An 18,847-nucleotide genomic window follows, 5' to 3' on the forward strand; every position below is an offset into this window, starting at 1 on the left:
AAGTCTCATCAAAAGGTTTTGGGTTATGGAGAGGGTTTGGGGATAATTGACTGGGATATGGTGAGGAGGGACAAGTACATGTGGGGCAATGGTACAAGGTTTTTGGTTTAAAATGATCTTCCACAAATATTTTCAAATTATTCAAATTAGTCAACAATAAATCAATGTTTTCTTCTATACTGTGAAAAGTGTTATCCATAACAGGTTTTTCTGAAGTATTTTCTATTTTGGTATGCGCTGTACAAAAAAAATATATATATATGTTAAATGTATACAAAATAACAATAATTAAATGGTTTATATTATAAAGTGTTTACCATTAGTTTCACTATCTTGTGACATTTCTTCATGTGGGAAATGTTCCTCTAGCCATTCCAGAGTACTAGACATTTCTGTGAGAGAAAAAAAAAAAGATAATATATTTTTTTATCTAATACAGAAAGTTTATAAATATATGAATAAAATTAAGTACACTTACTATTTCAGGTAAGATATGTCCTATGTACTCAGTGGGTCTGCTCGTGTTCTCAGTTCTGTTGTGTTTGTGAGGTAATTATGTTGGAAGCCAATTTATTTTCTTGTGCTATATTCCATTTTAGAACATAATGCATTTAAATGAATGGTTAGTGTGTTGTATATATGGGTTACATTTCTTATGTATTAGTACATATAATGTGTTTGTGTGCTTTTTTTTAAATTTGTTAAATGTTCCTATGTTATGATATAACAATCAAACATACCCCCCCAGAGTTTTTTAGGTAGTGGTACTGTTCTTCGAACATGTCTGCGAACATTAAATGAGTTTTCGGACATCAAGTACAGTAGAAGAGATTCAGTCAGTTCCATATGATATGTATATAAAGTGAAAGTCATTATTGTTAAGTTTCACTACTAAAAACCTACGAAATTGAATGAAAAAACTTTGTTAAAGGGACGTTATGGTTAAGTTGCGCTACTAAAAACCTATGAAATTCAGTGAAACCTATGAAATTCAGTGAAAAAACTTTGTTAAAGGCACGTTATGGTTCCAATTAAAACCGAAAAACCCTTGAAATTCGCCAGTTATGGTAAGCTAAGAAACCATAACTCGCGCCACCACTGTGCACTGCTAAGACTAACACCCACAACATCAAAGATGACATCACAAATGTCATTGATGTCATCACTGATGACATCACATTTGTATGTACTTTTCATGAAATATGTGTACAAGGGATTCTTATTATAATGTTGCAAAAAAAGTGTCAAAGATCATTGCATTAAATATCATACCCTAATTAGTGCATTGAACGATGCATTGATATAAATAGCATTCGATTATGGGGCTCTATCTAGTATACTAAGCTACTCATGCAGAAACATAGCATTGTGTGCAGCATACAAGATGAAGGAATAATATTCGTAATGTTAATATGTTGAATAATGAAATGATAATTGTTTTCTTAATAGATTTTTGTGTACTGTGAAATATGTAATAAGTAGCTAATAAAACCCATGTATTACATAATTGCATTACTATAGACAAAACACAAAGAGACAAGAACACATACCAATATCGGTATATACAGGGAAAGTGAAGTTAGCAAAAAAGCACAAGTAGTAGCAGAAACAATTCATAACCTAACTGATTATTTTCATGCAAATAAATGATTGCTGTTTCAAAGCTGCTATTTACCCTATGTATATGTATCACTTGATGTGATTGGACCCTAAGGAAAGTAGTGTGAGTACAATGTATACAAATATGACCGTATACAGGGAAAGTACAGCCATAAAAAACAACAGAACTATCAGAAAGTGCTGATAAGTCTATTGATTATCTTCATGCACAAAAAGGATTGCTGTCTTTAAAGCTTGTGTCTTCCCCTATGTATATGTTTCATATTATGTGACTGGACTCTAAGGGAACTACTGTAAGAACCTACTTGAAGGATACGTCTACAAATAAAATATTTTTTTTAGTTTCAGACTGTTACTGAAGAAAACCATGTGGCCTAGATATGTCGGCAAAAGAAAAAAGAGTGAGCCAGACATGTGATGTCATCAGTGATGTCATCAATGACATTTGTGATGTCATCTTTGATGTCGTGGGTGTTAGTCTTAGCAGTGCACGGTGGTGGCGTGAGTTATGGTTGCTTAGCTTACCATAACTGGCGAATTTCAAGGGTTTTTCGGTTTTACTTGGAACCATAACGTCCCTTTAACAAAGTTTTTTCACTGAATTTCATAGGTTTTTAGTAGCGCAACTTAACCATTACGTCCCTTTAACAAAGTTTTTTCACTGAATTTCATAGGTTTTTAGTAGCGCAACTTAACCATAACGTCCCTTTAACAAAGTTTTTTCACTGAATATATATATATATATATATATATATATATATATATATATATATATATATATATATATGTGGGGCAGCAATCGCCAATGAGGTGACAAAACAATTCAGAAAGCATGTAAGGCAATTGAATTCACTTAGATCAATACCGAATGGGAAACACAGGAAAAAGAACAGTTTTGGCTTCTGAAAGATAGTACTTAGATTAATATTTGCCCCTGCAAAGTTCATTTTTTTTATTTTTTTCTATTAAAATAAATAGAAGTAGAAATGGACAAACATACTGACAGCAGTTAATATATCACCAATAGTACAATATTCAGTTCATTAAAAGAAATTCTTACATAAAACAATTACAAGATTGCAATGATATAAACAACAGAACAGAGCCACATATGTAAAGGACACCAAATATGTCTATTTCTCACATAGAAACAGGAAAAGAGGAGTAGCCTGAAATGTGAGCATATTAAGCCGCCGAGGGGGGAAGACGGTACACTTATAGCTCAGTTAATAGCTTCACATTTCCTTCAAATTCCCTAAGGCGTAAATTCACCACCTTCCAGATCTGAGCTATTGCAATTATGAGACTCCTATTCCAACCTGCTAAGCATCTCAACCAAAACCTTTCACTAGCGATATATGTCAAATTATATTTATATCTAGTGAAATATTTCTTGTAAATAGAGCTCATATTTGTGCAGCAAGTAAGAACATGTCTGATGGTTTCCTTCCCCATTTCATTACAACACAGTCTGCACATCCTCCCTTCCTCTGGAATTTTTAACCATGCTCCCCGTACCCGTAGAACATTGAGGCGGTTGAGCCTCATGTCTAGGAATATTTTCCGGTTTTCTTTAGAGGGTATTAACTTTAGGTAGTACTGTGGTTTTTTATAGAGGAATGTTAATTTTGCAAATGTACTTAGGGAACTGAATTTAGCAACCCTATCATTGCTATAAACCCAGTCCCACTTTTCCTGCGAATTTTTCAGAGTCTTTAGTACCACCCCATCACCATATTCCCATTTTGGTACAAAAGCAATTCTTTCGAAGGTCTCCAGAATTTCTTTCTGGAAAGTATTCAAAGCTACCATATTTCCACCCTTCAGTCCTTCAAGTATTATATATAGTAGAGTGCCTTGCTGTGCATACATTATTTTGATATATAGCTTTGCCCTGTTATATTCAATTTGCACATACAAGGAAATCAACCCCATTTCTAACCAAATGGCCTGAATCAGCGTATAATTAGAGAGACCCAGTAGTCTCCTCCAAATCACACTCTGTCACATCTGCCCAGTCAGACAAATTGGAAAAGGAGGCTTCCAGAGCATACAAGAAAATTGCAACCAACTTTTGTTTGTAAATATTGATAATTCCCAGTAGACTAAAACCTGCAGTCTTCTTAGAAAAACTTGTGACAGCTGTTAAGGTTGCCATTACCTTAGTTCTTTTGCTCAGTTGAACTAACTGATTAATTTTCTGTCTCTTGCCACATATCTCCTGCCCCATATATTTATAGCTATCTACTTTCTTTATAGATCCCAGGGGGCACAGTATGGTCAATTATTTACAGCAATGTGGTCCCAAGGCCATAAATTGTGTTTTTTTCAAATTGACAGTCAGGCCATTGGTTTTAGCGCAGTCACACAATGAAGCAGCACTATTACAAATGCCCACATACCTATTGCCCATGATTATAATATTGTCTGCGTAGCAGATTCACCCCACCTTGTGTTGGCCAATTTTGGGGAAGGCGTTAATTTTATCTTTCAAAATATGGCGAAAGTTTGACATGAACACATTATAGAATGTGGGCGCTAGTGCGCATCCCTGTCTTGCACCTTCAGAGATGTGGATGGATTCAGATAAGGTGCCCCGATTATCCAAGTGTATCCTGGCCCTGCTTTCATCATAGATCATCATCCAAAAATATGACAAATTCGCTGGCATACCACAGGCTTTAAGTTTTGTCCATAATCTCCTCCGCTCAACTAAGTCAAAAGCAGAGGTGAAATCGACAAATAGTACATATAGTGGTAGGTTCTTATCACAATTAGCCTGTTCTATTAATGCATTAAGTATGAAGATGTTATCAACTGTTGCACAACCTTTGCGGAAACCAGTCTGAGCTTTATCTAAGATGTTATCCTTCACAATCCATTTGTTAAATTCCTGTAAAATGATAGTACAGAAAATCTTACTGGGGACATCAGTAAGGGCTATTAGCCTATAATTCTCTGGGAGAGTGCGCGGACCCCTCTTGAAAATAGATATAATATTAGAAGTCTTCCAAGAGTTAGGCATCCTCCCTGTATCAATAACTTTTTGGAACAGTATTAATAATATATCAGCCCACATTTCTGGATTTTCTTTTAGGATGATATTACAGAGGCCATCTGGTAGCGGAGCTTGGGAACTCTTTAGCCTCTTAATTGTTAACAAGAATTCATGCCTACATATGGTCATATTTGCTATAGGGCATATATCAAGTTTTGGAGGATCCCCTTTAAATTTTTCCATTAGAAAATTGGCCCAAGTACAGCCATCAATGGGGATCAGGAGCTCTAGACTCCCAACATTATTGAGGGATCTAAAACAGGCCCAAAACTTCCTGGAATCACCTTCATTAAGCAATTGAACCATATGTTGCCAGCTAGAGTTCTTCTCAGAGACACAGTAGAATTTGATCTCATTGGAGTACCTATTTCGAATCTCCCTTCTACCTTTATGGATTGCTTCGGGGCTCAGACAAAGCTTATTACATTGATGCATTTTTCTTCGCATCTCCCTTTTCATATCCCTTATGTTTTTATCAAACAATCTGCCATTAATAGCTTCATTCTTTAAGGGACATACTTTCACTGGGGTAGGCATAAGATCAGAGAGGTGATTAGAAATCCAAGCTACTATATTATCCACCGAGGTGTGTAAGAATTGTTCAGCTTCAATTTTTTTACCCCATCTCTTTGCTTTGGCCAAATTGGTATCAGACCATCCAATTCTTATACCCTTACTGTCGGTGTATATTTCACCTACAGCATCCAGGGCTGGAAGGGTGATATCCAATTCAAGCCTACATTGTAGTAGATGGTGGTCACTAAAGAGATTGGCCAGAGTTTCAAAACCTTTGGACTGTCCAAGTAACTTAACGCTTAGGCAGATATAGTCAAGGGTGGAAGTATGCACATTATTAGCCCATGTTATGGTATTGGGGGATTTATCGTGCTTACTTCCATTTAGTAGCCCTAATTCGATATCAGTACTAAAGGTTCTCCAGATTTATGCTTTGGTTAGTAGGCCTATATCATCAGCTAGCAAATTAGCCTTAAGATCCCCTCCGAGTAAAATGTTCATTTCACCTTCCCCCATGGAGTGAGTAGTCAGATTAATTAACAAATTTAATTCACATTTAATTCACACATGAGCAATTCTACACAAGTGTAAGTGAGCAGCAGATATTCAGGAATGAACAACAGAATAAAATGTTTGAATCTAATCTCCCCTCCCCAAACAAGAGAGAAAAAGCGTTTTTGGAACTTTGACACTTTTAAAATGACAGTTGAAAATGGCTTTGTTAAACAAGGAAAAGTGCGCAAAAATGTTTAAATTGATAGACATTCCTATGGGAGCAATACTAAACCGATTCTAACCAACGTGAGCTACAAGATAAACAAAAGTACACACTTTAGATCGGGAAGGAAGTTAAGAAACACTTTGAATGGAAAAAGACACGTATAAAACTTCTGCAAAATGCAAATTCATGGCAAAATTTCACTCTGCAATTTTTTATAAAAACGAGTCAAATACACTGTTCAGGAATTAGGTTTTTAGTTGATGAATCTAAGGGTCTTAGGTTTAAGTGAGAGTTGAAATTACATTTCTATCTATAAAATTGAAGAAGTTATGGAAGTTTTAGTGAGAGGTGTTTTTGAAAAAATAGAACAGAGAAAAGTAAAAATTCGGTTTTAAAAATGACAGATTGGTTTTATTAGACTATATTAATGACTATGAAAAAGAGAATGCCACCCGTGAATCTCCACAGTTAGGCGCGGCCGATTGTTACTCTTCATGTGTGATACTTTGGTTTCCGTTTTGTATGGGAATTACTTTATTTAATCCAAATCACTAATAGATTATGGTTTAATGAGACAAATGAGAAAAAATCAGCGTAAGAATGGTTCTGACAATATTAGGGTTCTGAAGTTAAAGATGGGATGGTTTGAGATTGGGATAGGACAATGCAAATATACTATGGGTTACTCGGATTCCTGTTTATACTTACAGTCCACTGTAATTAAGATTGGACCGTCAGGGTTCTGGTCATCCCGGATCGGGTCTACCGGTGGTAGGGCACCTCTGGCGGGATGGCTGGGCGGTTCTGGTCAATTGGACTGGCACCTCAACTGGATTTGGATTGGATTGGCCCTTCTGGTCACTGGACACGGTAGATTAGCACCATGGCGAGTTTCAGCAGGCAAGCTTGATGGTAGCAAGCCAGACTGGATCAGAATTATTCTTTCCTGATGTTAAGGATGGTTAGATTTGGGCCTAGCTGAAAAGAGTTCAGCAATTGCTAGGCCTTGGTTTGTGCAAATAAGTCTGGAATCAGGACAAGTTGAAGAATTCTGGACAGGATGAAGAAGTCAGGGACAAAGCGCTGCGTGGAAATCAGGAGGTAGTCAGGAATCAGTGTGTGTTATGTGTGGTGAAGTTCCTATATTTATCATGCCAAGTGACATCACAAAGTTTATGGTAGGGGCAGAATTTCAAACCACACCCCCACTGCTGTGAGTGGTCAAAGGCACTTGCCTTGTTCTGGCTGGAACTCAGAAAAGAACTGCCGCATTGATTTGAACCACAGTTTAACATTTGCACAAATGCACATTTCTATAATTATGCTCCCTAATAAAATCAGACACATACATTATATATTTTGTGAGTTATCCTTACGTCCAATTCCCATCTCTGTGAGAGCTGTCTTTGTCGTTCTGTGGAATTTTGTCCATTTTAATCATGACGGTTTGGCCTAACAATTTCTAATTCAATACATATCTGGGCGATTACCCCTAGAACATGGGTATACAATAACATATTTGCAACATCAATAGTTTTGCCACAATTAGGGTTTTGGTGTAACTTTGGTTCCTTATGTAGTACACTGTTCACTAACGTCTCCACAGAAAGATCATACAATTAGATTTATAACTACCAAGTTTTAGTTTTGTCCTCCTTCGTGTTGTAAAGTTAAAGGTTTTCAAAACATAATCACAAATATGCATTTTTAACAACAGATTGCTTTGAGCAGTTTTTTTCTCTCCTTTCAACAAACAACAGCTGTCAAATCCCTTTGATCAGGGTGGGGTGTAGAGGGAGGTTTCATGCCCCTCCCCCGAAGGGTTCAATGCTCAGCCTGTCCTTTGTCCTTGGCTCAGCCAAAGACGAATGGCTAATGAGGTCTTTGTTCTAAATATGTGAGACCCTCCAGCATCACTTAACCATTCCTGGTAGTAGCCTAGTGTCAACATGAAGTGTCACATTTCCCAGGCTGCGTACTGTCCAATCAGAATGAACCAGTTAACTCCACACTGGGTTACTTTAAGATTCACCTGAAATCTTTCATATAAAATATATACAATGAACATATAAGGGATTTTGACAATTAAAGGAATTAAGCCCTTCACAAAAACATGCTTTTAAACAGGTGAATTCTGCAATTTCTTCATGGAAAAAGCACATTTAAACTGAGTCTTTTATATCAGAGTTTCCTTGGCAGCATACACTTCTATCAGCACCATTTCTGTCCTTGAGTGCTGGAATTTGTTTGCAGTCTGGAAGTAAATATTGAGCCTTTGCGTGGAGATTTCTCTGCACAGCTGAAAATGAGACGGATTGTTATATGTTGCCACTTGCCAGCTGCATTTTTCTCATGTAATTGAAAACAAACTGTTGCTGGACTCGTTTTTCATGAAATACATTTCTTAGCTGCTGTCAGTCAGTGAGGCCCGGTTTCTTCTGAGCCAGCTGGAGGATCTGTGATTTCAGCACATTTTTAATTTCAATGGTTCACTTGCAAAATGACTGAATTTAGCACCAAAACAGCACTTTGAAGGTTGCAATTGGTTGGGGAAGCTACATGTTAAAAGGCATTTTCGATTTTTAGCCCACTTCTGTGGCCTTGCTTCATGTTACATGTAACAGCACCCACTGGCATTCTCCTGCAGGGAGTTCTGTTTTTCCACCAACTTTGACTGTGTGTGGCAGGGGTGTGCAGCCTTTTGTAATGGTGAACCATGCACAGTTTCACAGCTTTTTGCACACACAGGGGTTAGCGCATACATTTTTGGCTGCTTCTTTCCCCATTGGCAAAGGGGTGCAGTGGGGCGCATCCGCATGGGTAAAAATATCCCACCCAGCGACACCCGTCCAAAAAAATCAGAGCAAACCTTAGAGCAGAGTAAAGGACATCACAACTTCAACAGGGGCTGGCAAAGTGCCTCACAAAGGACCAACGGCTCTGTACTCATCGGATACCCTGATAATACTAATAGGCAAATCACAACTCCAGTCTGGCAGACACTTGTCCTGCTTCCGTGTCGTTTTGCTTCTGAAAAATGTTCATTACCTTCCAAAGTCTCCGTTTTCGGTTCTTAAACTGTCATACAAAAGTGTGCTGCCATTGGCACAATTCATGAATTGCAGCCAGTAACAAGAATGGAAAGGTCGGTAGCCACGTTACTGTAACATTTATTCCCATGAAAACACAAAAAGGAACACATAACACATAAAGAAAAGTAAATTTGTCACTCCCTTTTAGTATCCGGACAGGTCTGATTTCTCTTTATTGTTTTTGACTTCACACTAAAGAATGTTGGGGTGGGGTCGAGATTGAATTTGAGGGGTTTGCCAAGCAACATAGGTGGTCAGATTACGATTTACATCATCACCTACTGACCAGTTTCTGCATTGCAGAGCCGGGTTGTCAAAGAGGTGGGCGCTTAGATTCTGATGCAAGAAGGCAGTTATGAAGTCCCTCCCAAGCAGATTAACTAAATAATATTGTGCGTAGCATCATGTGAATACTAGTTGAAATTGAGAAACATATAGTGAAGACATTGTGGACCAAGAAAATGCAGCATTGTGAGAACTGGGTGTGGACGTTATATTTAGAATACGTTAGTATGTCATAGCCATTCTTTGTTTTTGCTTTCAGAAATTATTCAGCTTTTGACAGAGGAAGAATGTCCTAATTCCAAATTGGCTGGTCACCCCGGTTAGTCTGAGGTGATCTGACTCATGCAGAGATGAATTTGGTGGACTAGAACTTTGAACATGATGAAAATAAACAAGCAGCCAATTATGAAAATCGCATGTAACTTAAATCAGGGCATGCGGAAAGGACTGCTACAGAAATTAAGTTGGCCAAACTAGCAGCTCTTTGTCTTCAGTTTCCTTGGATTATATTATGAAATTGCCCTATGAAAATCTTACGATACTATATTTGCAAGAAAATTCACTCACTAAATGCCCACTTTCTGTGGCACATTTGCATCGTCTGGGGGTGCACCAGCCAATCATAATGCTCCAGACATGGCTGAATCTCATGATCCAAGCCAAAATTCGGAGCAACCCTCGTGCTGGACGAATTTACCAGCCATCTTCCCTCCCTCTGACTGCTGCTTCCACTGTCATCTTCACCCCAACCATCCTCCAGACAATCCCTATTTACCTTTGTTGTTATGGCGCTGCTGCACCACACTGCACCTCATCTCTGCCCTTGCCCATTATGAAAATGGTAGTGGGGTTCTGCATGGAGCCTCACCCGCTGTTTTCATGGCAGCCATGTTGGGAAAGTGTTGGTTTGGTAGAAACAACTGATCACGTGTTCGCTGCAGCCTTTTATTTCTGAAGAATGCATTGTTCTTGGCACCCCGCAGATCAGAAGAGTATCCAGCATTGCAAGAGTGTGGGGGTGGAGGAGACAAAAAAGTCTTGCTACTTATTGCCGCCAAATTAAGTGCAAGTGACTCCATACAGTATAATTTTTCCCTGTCCAATAATTTTTTTTGGTAACATTTAGTCGTTAGGCTTTTTTTAATGATAGCATGATATATTAACAAAAGCTATGAAGTGAATAACTTATGGAGCTGTAGATAAATACAGTGTGATTAAGTGATTTGCACAGGATCATACACTTTGGTTAAATGGTGAAACCAGGGTGTGGATTATTTATGAAACTGAACGCATCTTCCCGGGTTTAGTTAATATAGATATGCATTAAGGTTTCGCTTTGTTTTCATGTGCTTAAATAATAATTTATTTATTGCAATGCCTTTGAAGCAAACCTTATTACAAAATAAACTAGCCTTTCATAATGAAATAACTTAACACTATATACATCGTCATGGAAATATGTTGAGCAATAAGAGTATGGCTTCAGTTTTATTCTACCCATCCTGCATGCAAAGTCACAATAGAATCATGCAAGTTGATGTAGCCTAACCAATCCCCCTTGGTATGTAAAGCCATAGTCATTATTTTAGAGAGCTTTCAGCATTATGCACCCTTCTCACTTCTGATCACACTCATTCACAATTCTTAAGGGACACAATTCCATGATAATAGTCCCCCCTCCCTCTGATCAGTGCCTAATGGCTCCCTTTGTAGTGCTCTGTTGACACAGAGCAATGTGTCAGGTCCTCTGAGTGACACTCTGCTGCCTAAAGCTCAGAGGGACACCTCTCCCGTTCGGCACCATCTTTGCTAATGAAGGTGCCAAACAGGAAAGGGGTCCTGCTGCCAGGACAATGAGGGTGCTCCTTGCCACCGCCATTTTCCTTCCAGCGGGACACCGCTCACGGGATAGGTGATCTGATGCAAAATGTCCTGTTCTAGCTATTAAAAGAGCCACAGGAGGGGCAAGCCTCCCCTTTCTCCCCCGCGCGCCCCGGCACTCCCGGCTCAGTAAGCCACTGCAACAGATCGGCGTTGGATAGTGTGCTCCACCGCACTGTAGTACTAGACCATCCAAGACAGTGGGAATTACTGGACCCAGAGGTGAATTTGGTGCAATAATGTGATCATCTATAGACAACACACTTTACATAGACTCTGAAGGACATGAAAATAGGATGTTAAGGATATGAGAACAAAGGGAGTGTCTGGGGACCACTCCGGTGGTGACAGTTTGTGGTACGAATACCTTTAAAGTTAACATATGAGCATATCTGTTTAAGTTGAGTTACAATTGTGATTTAAAGTATATAAACAACTAAGGAAAAGTAACAAGTTAAATATGGAATAAACAAGTCAATTTGTGTTTGGAATTTTTTAAGCATTGGCACAATTGGTGTTATTTGACATAAAAATGAAGGAGTCATTGTTTAGGTACCGCTTCCCAAAAACAACTCCAGTAGGAGAAAGTCAAAATTCAAACCTCGGCACATCACTGCATTTGTTTAAAAAACGATGAATCCTGTCTTCAAGAAAATGACGTTGCCTCTTTTGGCAAGGAAAAAGCTGGTGTCTTTCTCGGGAGTCTTCAGGCTACGATGTTATATACGCAACACCACACTCAGAGGTTCACCCGGTGAGCGAGTGTTTCCCCGTGGAGCTTACAGGTTTAGCAGAGTTATGCTGCAGAGTGCTTTCCATTAGACCTGAACTCTAATATCCGTGCTCACGGTTTCTCCAAAGTTTCTACTTGTGTTCCATGACATACTCGGAGAGCATGGCCCTATTCTGGCAAAGAGTTCTGCGCGATCCTCATGTGCTTGACCAGGGTTGGACTGGGACAAGCAATATGCCCGGACACCCAAAAGTAAGTGGCCCACCCCACGCCTCACAACCCTTGATCTCTGATGACATCACCGGAAGTGATGTCATTTGACCCCACCCAAAAGTAACATCCCGGGAAGCGATGAAACACGACATTTCACCCCTTGACAAAACAGGAAGTGGCATCAAATAGCATTGTTCCTAAGTACACTATGAAAAATATGGTTATGATTTCACTAATGTAATATACATTTCAAACAGGAATGGATCACCATATGTATCATTAATATCTGTCTGTATAGATCCATATTGTCAAATGACTGTAAATGCAAGCAGACGACCAACACCAAATGATAATATGTTATTGTATAGCACTATTGTATAGCACTTACGCTTAAGCTCTTTTTTATAGAACAAATATGCATACAATATCACCCAACCTGTGTTGGTACTCATTGATGGACCTAACAAGGATGAAAGGCTGAGATGGCCTTGCTGGGATTCGAACCTGCAGATCCCTGGCCCCTTTGCCAACTTTGCAATGAACCTTTGGTGACTAACTAAAGAAACCCACTGTGCCATAAACGAGTTTCTGTCCGGCTGCACTCTTTCGTTATAACCCACAACCGTGAAACCTGTGTGCTTCCATGCATTTATTGCTTCTCTCAATGCCGAGACTGGGCAAAACATTTCTAAAACATAAAAAGGAAATGCTGCCTGTTTAAAGATGCCCCTGGCAGCAGATATACTGTAAACTGTTCGTGTCCACACCAATACTTTGTGCGCCCCATCCAAAACATACTCCCCCAGCAACTCATAAATTAATGCCCTTTCGTAACTCGCATGCCCCTTATGAATTGCACCCAACAGGATGGTCTCCAATTGGTACTTCAGTAATTCTTGCTCCTATCAAAGTGCCAAGGACGTGTATGCTCGTCCTTTTTGCATAGACTTGCGTAATAGCCTGGCACTTAAGGCCCTGCCAAAAGTAAACTACGCTTCTCCTAATGCAAAATTAATCCACACCCGCTATGTTTATAAAGAACTGCCTGACCTGCGACTTTGTCAGCTGTAAAAGCTCCCCCAGCCATAGAGGTTATGTCACTCTCCACCATTTTCCTTGCACCAAAGCGCCACAAATTAAAATTGTGATCTGTTACTATACCCGTTTGTTACCAAACCAATTTGAGCACATATAGCGCAAACATGCCCTGACAGACAGTGCAATGTGTGTTATAATACCCAGCTATGCCTAAGCACCCAGTACCTCGGAAAATCTGTATGTCCAGATAATTTACCCTTCGCGCTCTCTCGAGTGCAACTATACCTACAACATGCGTGGGAGCACTACACCATCCAGACCACGGCACAAGCAAGCAGTAAAGAAAAGCACTACAGGAATCTGACAGAGCAAGCACAAACAAGGCTGTGAAAAAGACAGCGGCGCAGAAGTGTGAGTACAGCTAAGAAGAGTAGTCAGCACCACAAGAGACCGAAGAAAATTAGGGCCGTCCACATATGGAGCCCCCCCTCCACTGACAAACGTATATAGGAGTGTAACATTGTCCAATATAAACGTCCCTCGTAGCCAGTAACATAATAACAGTAGGAAACGAACTAGGATTGTTTCTTTCTTTGATGAATGTGCAGTGTGCACGCATGAATATATCCATCTGTGTGCCACTGTGCGGCGACAGCGAGCATGGCAGGCAACATCACTTATAAAATAAAACCGGCCCTAGAGGTGGCATATGAAACCGGCCCGGACATTCCTAGGCCAAAGTATTTCAGCCACTGGCTGATCGGCCGACGGGCTAATCCGCCCCTGTGCTTCACTGCCAGGACCTTGTGCAAAAAGGAGCAATACAATAGAGTACAATTGTTTGCAGTAGATCTTGTGCTGTCTGTGGACCTTGTCAACTGCACGCAGAAGGCAGTGAAGATGATATTGCATTTACAAGAGGAAACCATTTTGGCACAAATTCTGTTGGGCTCAAATTCTCATTATGTTTCATAATGAAAATTGCAAGGACATTGTGAGGAGCTTTATCAGAATGGACTGCTGTATTGAAATTCTTGTTATTAGTTAACAAAATTTATTTCTATTAAATGTGAATGTGAATGTTAGCATGTGACACACTTAGATGGAATTGTGAATGTTAGCATATGCCACACTTATATAGAACTATGAAGATTACCAAGTGCAACACCTCAATGGAATTGGGAATGTTAGCATATCCCACACTTATATGGAATTGGGAACATTATCCTGCGTCGCATCTACATCAGATTGTGAATCTCAGCATGTGCCACACTTAGAACTGTGAACATCAGGCTGCGTCGCTTCTAGACAGGACTGTGAATGTTAGCAGGTGCCACACTTAGATGGAATTGTGAATGTTAGTATGTGCCACACTTGGATGGAATTGTGAATGTTAGCATGTGCCGCCCTTAGATAGAACTGTGAACATTAGCCTGCGCCGCATCTTAATAGGATTGTGAAGGTTAGCAAGTGCCACACTCAAATGTAATTGTGAAGGTTAGCAAGTGCCAAACTTGAACAGAATTGTGAATGTTAGCGTGTTAAATGTCATATAACCCACTAACCAAAAAGCTCAAACCTTCTGCACACTTATCTCACTCAAAACTCACACAACCATCTCTCGCACAACAAGCCGCACGCACTTCACAACACTTCAAGAAAACATAAGCCGCACCAACAGCACATGAGGACTGACATCGATCCGATACTCGCACCAAAGCTCAGCACCCGTGTATACTGAGTTGAAGCTGCCAACAGAACACCACTGCTCTCACTATCCTACTCCCTCTGCACCTTACTAACCCATGCCAGCTTCTTGTTTACAGATCCGCCAGAGCGCCTGGTGACGGTGCGCGGTACAAATACCTTCAACTTTTAACATTTAAATTAAATTAATTTCCCAGGATGGGGGTTGGAAATTCTCATTGGTCACATAGACCCTATTTCTCTGGTGACACCGAGTTGTTTGTATTGGGTGAATACGTTCTATCACCTTCTTAGTCTAAAGATATAGGTGATCTCAGATGATCAACTAGATTCTTTGCAATAAGACTGCTCTTATTACTCTGTCATACACATTGGTTGCCACAAGTCAAAGGGCTCACATTTTCAGGATGATCAGGGCTCGGAGTAGGGCCATCTTAAATAGTCACAAAGTATTTTTAGGATGTGATTTGAATGAAAACTTTTTACCAAAAAAAGACATCCTAATTCAGTGGCAATGGTCCAGATTCCAGGTTTGGGAGTCATTCCAGAGGAATTATAGCCAAACTCAGTTACTTATACTACAACCCGTTCAGGTGCAATTACTGCCAGATTACGGGCAGCAGTATGGCAGAGTTAGTCCCCATTCTTGGAATCCTTGAGGCTGCATTGGGAATTTTTGAGGAATGTCCACAGCTGGTAATTCCTCCCGCGATAATTCCTCCAGGTTTTGCCATTACATAAGTATACACCAGATAGTCCACACAAGCATCCAATTTCTGTTCCTTTTCCCCGTGATTTAGGCATGAATGATAATTGGTGCATACCTGAAATGTTAACCGTACATGGGCACATTGTATCCTCTACCGGTAATATCCCCTGAGATAAAATGTATTTTAATTGGTAAAATCATGGTGTGCCACCAACAACGTTTTCAACAGGGTTAAGCTGGAAAAATCATAGTCCTCAACAGGGATAATCTGTACCAGTGGTCGAAGTGGGTGGGAGCGGTGCTCTTCTACTTTTTTAATTAAGTTTCACCGTTATAAAATAAATCATTCTGGAATGGTTTTGTTTCTTGGAGGTTTTGAAAAGAAAAGTTTACTTATTTCCTTCTGATGTGGACAACCCTAGAGTTAAAGTTCAACTCAATAATGGGTGAACCTGAGTTCTACTGTAGCACTAAACTGTGAATAACTGAGCATGCCATCTGGAGGGTGCCCCTTGGTTCCCTTTGCAACAACAATTGACTTATATGTGAAACCCGAAGAACGTGCTCAGGTTTGATTGGCCTGATTTTAGACTTACACAAAAGAAGATTTGCCAGAAGATGACCCAACAGATGACGGAAGCCTTGATTCCAACCGAGTCACACATAGAAGGGTAAGCATACTTCCCACTTGCCTGACCCACACCGCATGCAAGCTGGGGGTATTTATGGGCACTGGAGTGTAGAGAAAAACATGAAGAGTTACCTAAACAAGCTGTGCTAGTAAGGTGGGATGCCTAGGCTTTGCATCATGGAATGCACAGTAAACCCTAAAACCTTGCTACCAGCAAACACCATATCCCCTTCAGTTGAATTAGGGGCCGGGGGACTGTACCTGTGAGGCAATGCACATACCTTCTACTTAAAATACCTGCAACACAATAGTGCCTCCAGCTGGAGTGGATTTTAGAGCAAAATCCAGAATCCTCCATTGACAAATGGAAACAACATGCAAACAAAACACAGTGCGATAATAGCATGAACACAATGGCAGTTTCAGTAATAAATGAATACTCAAACAAAGAAAAAGTTGTTTTTATTTTCTGATTATACTAATAAATGGGCGGCACTTAAGGCACACAACCTGACTCTCGTGAATGATAACTGCATATCAATATTAGTAGAAAGCTCCCGGCTGGAAATTGGCACTTTAAAAAAACAGTGTGCATGTAGTATTTTTTTAAGAAATAGCGATGGCTGACAGATCTGGATCAAAAGAGAACTTAAATATTCCTTGCTGAAACAGTGTACAACCCTAATACATACAAACTAAATACTTTGGGGCTCATGGTGATTATGATTGTGTGGTAAACAATTGTGTTAACAGAATAATGGGCACTTTCGCCATGTTGCGTGTTTGGTTAGAATAGTGGAGGAAAAATAGTACTTGGGCTAGCCTCTACTTTTCCTTAAAAAAATGGAGGAATTACTACCCGCTCTAGTTCCTCCAATCGCCTATGGAGTGGCAAGGAGCTTGATCACTGAGAATAACCTCTAGTTCCTTGGTGGCATTTTGGCAGCAACCGCATCCAAGTTTGCCAGATTTACAAATGGTAAAATTTGCCAAACTCTGAATGAGGCCCTTTATACATTTAATAAGGCAGTGGGCCTCATTACGACCCAGGCGGTAAGTTACCGCCTGGGTCGTACATTTACCACCATGGCGTAAACTACGTTTACCCCATGGTGGTTGGCGGACTTACCGCCCCATTCCTAGGTGAGTGGGGCAGTAAGTCCCCATTAACCCATTTACCCTTCCACATTCCCATTTTTGCCCCATGGGGCATAATGGGAGTGGGGAAGGCGTTAATTACGCCACCGTAAATTACGGTGGCGTAATTAACAACAAGGTCCCTTAGCGCCATGGATTTTAACAAGCAGGTGTTAAAACCTCCATGGCGCTAAGGGACCTCGGAATCAGGCGGTAAGGGTCGGCGCTGTTTACGCCGCCGTAAACCCCTTACCGCCTGGGTCGTAATGAGGCCCAGTATGTCTTCAATTAGTGTAACACATTTACAGAACCTACGTCCTAGTTTCTGCATTGCTCGGAGCTCCTTAGCCTTCACCCTGCAGAGGCTATGCTGTACCAACTATTTAAATGAACGCAAGCATTTGTCCTTGAGTTTAATTGTAATTCCACTACTTTGTCCAAAAATAAAACCTAAATCTTAAGGGTAAGATAGTGGATCTCCTCACTTGCACCAAAAAAAGGATTAGCCTAATTCACAAAGGGCATCATTCAGATACCCCCCGCCCCCAACCAGGAGTCCTTAGCGGGTCATGCGAGGAGACCTTGTAATGAGGCAGTAGGGGGTTAACGGGGCCGACAGCTCTACCGGCCCCGTTAACACCTACTGCCAGGGTCATAATGACCGCCATAATGTTAATCAGCACTTCAGGCCTGGCTATGCCTTTCCTGGATGTCTTCTCTGTTGGTTTAGGAATGCTGAATGGGCTGCAGTGGGAGAGAGAAAGGCCCCACACATTCAAGTATGTGTGGGAGTTTGCTTTGTTTGACCTACAAAATTATATATTTTTTTCTTGTCCCCCCACTGGACTGACAGGGAAGTGTGAGATATATTTCGCCCAAAAGGAAGGAAACTACATTTAGCTACGTAGGGCATAAAAATTGCAGGGCATTGAAAACATGCCAAGATGAATGCCAAACTGAAAAGGCACTATTTCATTCACATCTGTCACATATCATAGGGCTCATAAAGAGAAATCCTCTTACTGAATTCTAAAAGAAGGGGGGTCATGGGGACCTGAACATCAGTATCCTGCCCAATGCAACTGAGGTACCTTCCAATATCACTGAATGTCGTTCAAATGCAACTGAATTACCTTCCAATGTCGCTGAATTTATCCCTGCACTCTCCAATGTAACTTATCCCCACCCTGATCTCTATATCCCCCACCATAACAGCAATGAGTTCCAGCCTGAGCCCTGACCCGAATGAAAGGATGAATGAAGTGCACCATTCAATATCTCAGAACCAAGCAATATAACGAAAGCAGACCCAGTACATAATGTGATGTCTGTAAATAATAGCAGCTCCGATAGAAGAGGCTATGTAATAACAGAGCGAAAAGACAAGCACACCAGCAAAAATATGATACATACATGGTCTAGGCCTAGATGCAGTAGAAGATATTCATCACCAAGAACACTCGAACAGCTGGTACTCCGACATGAGTGCAATGGGGAGACGAACCG

This window comes from Ambystoma mexicanum, chromosome 7q (assembly GCF_040938575.1).
Source record: "Ambystoma mexicanum isolate Mex_15411 chromosome 7q, UKY_AmexF1_1, whole genome shotgun sequence".
Taxonomy (NCBI): domain Eukaryota; kingdom Metazoa; phylum Chordata; class Amphibia; order Caudata; family Ambystomatidae; genus Ambystoma; species Ambystoma mexicanum.